The following is a 4530-nucleotide window of genomic DNA, read 5'->3' on the forward strand; positions in this document are numbered from 1 at the left end:
TAATTGCCTACTTTGCACAAATTGCTTGTTTGATTTCTTCCTTAAATAACTTTACCGTTTGAATCTAAATTCCTTAATTAAGAAAATCTTGATATTCAGTTCCTTAACTGTTTTCTTACCTTATTTCTTCCTGATTTTCACACTATAAATGCACGACTCTTTCATTAATACGACTCACTCATAGTCTTTCTGAACTCACACTTACACGCAATAGTATCTTCTCTTATTGCCTGCATTGTGGCCTGTTTGCAAGACTTACTGCTTTTCTCTACTTGTTTCTTTGAAACTGGTAAGTTCTGATTTAAGTTTCAGCACCACAACAATGTGTTTATCCTTGTCTACTTACTGTTTTTCTATAGTTCAGCATTACTGATTTTTTTTCCTGCCTGTTCTGTTATGAATCCCTATTCCCCACCCCCTTGTGTGTTTAAGCTATGGTTCGGAGCATGTCAATATGTAAATTGTTTCCCATGAATCAAACCTGATCCCTTGGGATCCTACCTTCTATTAATGTGTGTTTGGACAAGCTTATGGTATGCTAGCATTCTCCATTGCTGGGCATGCCCACAACCTGTCCTTGCCTCTTTCAATTTCCCTATTCCCCTGAACCTCTTATGTGTACTTATTTCCCTCTCCTTTTCCCCTTTCCCCTCTCAGAATTCTGCTTCTGCACTTGTATTCTCTCTTAGTCTTTAAGTTCTGCCCCCCTCTTGTGAGCCTTGCCTTGGGACCTTGAGTTCCCTCTGAACTTGGACACTTGAGGGCTGGCCTTTCCACACTGCACTTGTGTTGATCTGGTGATACATTTGGGTGTGAACATTGCCCGGAGTCCCTTTGAGGCTCTTAGGGAACTTTGACACACTCAAATGGGAGAAGGCTTTGGATCTTATGGAGTTGGTTTACCTCATATTTCAGACTTGAAGTCTGAATCAGGCTCTCCTTGGTTGTACTTGTATTTTTTTTTCTGATGTATTTTTTTACTTTAATCTGGGCTGTAATAACTTGTAATAAACTCTGGAGGACGGCTAGTGAAAAGGGCGGGTAACTATGCATGCAAAGGGTAGATACCATGTCTATAGTTATCTTGAATTCTGCATCTTCAAATGCATATAGAAATCATGCCTATAGGTACCTTTGAATAATTTCTGCATATAGAAATCATGCCTATAGGTACCTTTGAATAATTTTTGCATATAGAAATCACGTTCACAGGGTTCTTAAAGTAATTTCTGCATTTAGAAATCATGTTCATAGGGTTTCAAACAATTCTCGCATATAGAAATCATGCCTATAGGGTCTTTTAGATCCTGCGTATTCATTATCATGTAGAAATTATGTCTATAAGTATCTGGAAATCTGAATTCTGCATATGCATATAGAAAATATGCCTATAAGACCTTTCAAATCCTTTATATTCATCTTTTCATCTAGAAATCATGTTATATGTTTAAAACGAGTCTTCTGCATTTTTATACCATATCCCCAAAAGGCTTAAAACCAACTACGCATAGAAAGTATGTCTATCGGAACTATTAATTGAATCTGAATCGCTTCATTCGCGCATAGAGCTAAAACCAGTAATAACGATGTATCATCATTTGCAGAACTTACAGCCTTCGTAAAAAACTTGCCTTTCTTTAATAATATGACTATCTTTTTTAACCAGTGCGTATTAAGTTTATTGTTATTGCGCTCGTAATTCAGTAGATACCATGCCTATAGGATCCTTGTCCAACACTTAGGCAAGCCTTAGGGTAAAAATAAATCCATTTCTGTTAATAGCTTCAACCAGCAGGCAGGCCTGCTTCGGGCTTCTTATCTGAATTATGTAACAAATCATTCTGCCTCAACCTTTAAGTTCTCGCTTGTTTAATGCTTAATCAGACCTTAACTAGTATGTGTAAGTCATGCTAAAAATGTGTTTCTTTGCTAAAGGGGATATATCTGAGCCTTTGCGTGTTATGTGCTTTTCCCCAACTTCCTATACATGTTTTGTATGTCGCCTTAGAATTTTTGCCTTTAAAACCACAAATAAGCCTAACATCCCTACCTCCCTTAGGATTAGTAGTCCTAAATGCCCCGGGACTGATAGGATTGGGACGGGTAGTAGCATGCAATAGGTAAGCGAGACCATTCCGCGATTAATACCTTAACGGGGTGGGAAGGGTAGATATGGATATGATGACCACGCGATAATGTCATGTGTAGCCCCTCATTGAGGAGTGATTACCGGGCATTGTGTGGGGTGATCCATATTATTAATAAACCTAGGACCCCCCTCCCTTTATTCTTTCTTTCCAGTATTTTAAATTATTTTAAAATTAGCTTTTCTAATTGTTATTTCAAACCTTGTTTACTTTCAAACCTTTATGTGATAAAAAATCCCCTCTTATTTGAGCCTTATTTGTCTATATGCTAATTGTACCCAAATTTACAATAATAGTCTGGCCGGGAACCACACTAGTGGATTCTGAGGGGTGCCTAACACCTTCCCCTTAGAATAATTTCAAGCCCTTACCCTATCTCTGGTTATTCAAATCAAACCTCCTTGGTGTCCTAATCCACCCTAATCATTAGGTGGCGACTCTTTAAGTCAAACCCAATTCCTAAAGGAATGAGTTGTCCTCCCCAAATGTCACAAATCCGATTTTCGCGGAGGAAAAAGGGGGCACAGCTTGGCGACTCTGCTGGGGATCTTTTAAGGCTTTTACCATTTCAGACCTTTATTATGAATTTATGCTTCTTCACGCACAATTATTTGTTTATTTCTTTTAAGCATTCAATTTTCTTTTCGATTGCAAAACTGACTTGTCTCCTTTTTTTCTTTTCTTTACTGCTTTCCTTTACTACTGCCTTAAATCATGAAAACTGTTGTATTTACTGCTTTCTTTAACGTGCAAATACGTGACAACATGCCTTTAATTGTTGCATAATCATGCTCGACATCATATTCCACTCGTGCCAAACAAATACCATAGCAACGCTTATAATGAGTTGTTGCGCTCTTCTATATTATCACCCCCTAAATCCGGAAACGGCATGTTTGCGGTAAAACCAGTTGATCAACGGTGTAGTCAACGGTTCCGTGCCTTTCCCCCTTTGAGTTGTCCGCTCAAGGGTACTAGTCTAAAACCCCATAGAAACCTCACTCTATTTAAATTGTGCATGCATCATGGTCAAACCTAGCCGAGTCAGTTATGTTGTCAACATAATGACTCTTTAAGATAGCCTTATCCAAAAGTCCACCGGGTTCCCCTGAAACCCAAACGAACATCGTCACGTTCTGTGCATTTATTTGGAGAACTAAATTCTTCATGCTAATTGTTGATATTAAATAGTCGAGTCTGGTGAGGGTAGGGTCTAACCCTTTTGTTTTGCAGAAAATGAGGCACGAGGTCCCCAGTTTCGGTATGATTAGCACACCCCCGCTCTTGCTGGATTGGTGGAGGAGCCTTCCATCGAATGACCAAATCAATGAGTGGAAAGAGAGAGCCACCAAAGCTAGCGAAAATTTGGAATATCTGGAATACAGTCTGCTGGAATTGGAAGTAAAAGTGAGGAAAAGAGTCACCGACTGCCAGAACTCTGAGGGAAACGAAGGAGAGCACCCGGCGAAGGCATTTTTACTGGTGAACCTATGCGAACTGGAGAATTTGATCAACGAGAGCATTCAACGTGGGGACGGTCCATCAGGGACCAAGTAGATAGGACTTTATCTTTTCGCTATTAAAATTGTAATAGGGCCAATGGCCATTAGCGACTTTATTTTTTTCTGTTATTTAGCGTCGATTTGGGATTCGTCTTTTTTTCTATCAATAAAATGAGGCATTTAGCATTCCAAGTTCTCCAAATCAACTTGTCGTTAGGCCTACCTCGGGCACAAAGAGGTCCCCAAATTAGGACGCGATTTACATTCCCGCATTATGTGTTTAAATATTGCATCGATTTTTCACGAACCTCACTAACTTGGTTACCTTTTTGTTTTATTTTTGTTTTGTTTATTCCCCTCCCCAAAGGTTAGTTCGAGCACTCTGGCAACATCATCATATTCCACAAGATCCAAGGGCCCTCCACCCACTCCTCCTCTTAGTCCCGTCAAAAACAAGAACAAAGGAAAGATGGAAGATTTGAACAACACCGGGAAGGAAAACTCAATGGAACGGGTAGAGGCCACTCACGGTCATGGTACTTTGGTTCCCAAGGAGAATTCCTCCCAACTGGAGCAAAAGCTGCTGAAATTTCAGGAAGAACTTGATCAAGTCCGGAATTTGGCGAATCTGTCATTTTCCCTCACTACTCCAGACATCAATTTCCCAAGTGCTCAGAACCCCGCACCTCCACAGAGTCTCCCAAAGCAACAGAACCACACCGCTCCTCACCACCACTGCAACACCTGCCATACTTCCAACAATACCCCGATGTTCATCCTAGAACCACAAAACTCCACAAATGATCACTGCCACACCCACCACAACCACCCCCCATCCTATCGTGGAGACTGTCGCCGCCACTCCCACCCCCACCCCACTC

The sequence above is a fragment of the Nicotiana attenuata genome, unplaced genomic scaffold (assembly GCF_001879085.1).
Source record: "Nicotiana attenuata strain UT unplaced genomic scaffold, NIATTr2, whole genome shotgun sequence".
Lineage (NCBI taxonomy): Eukaryota > Viridiplantae > Streptophyta > Magnoliopsida > Solanales > Solanaceae > Nicotiana > Nicotiana attenuata.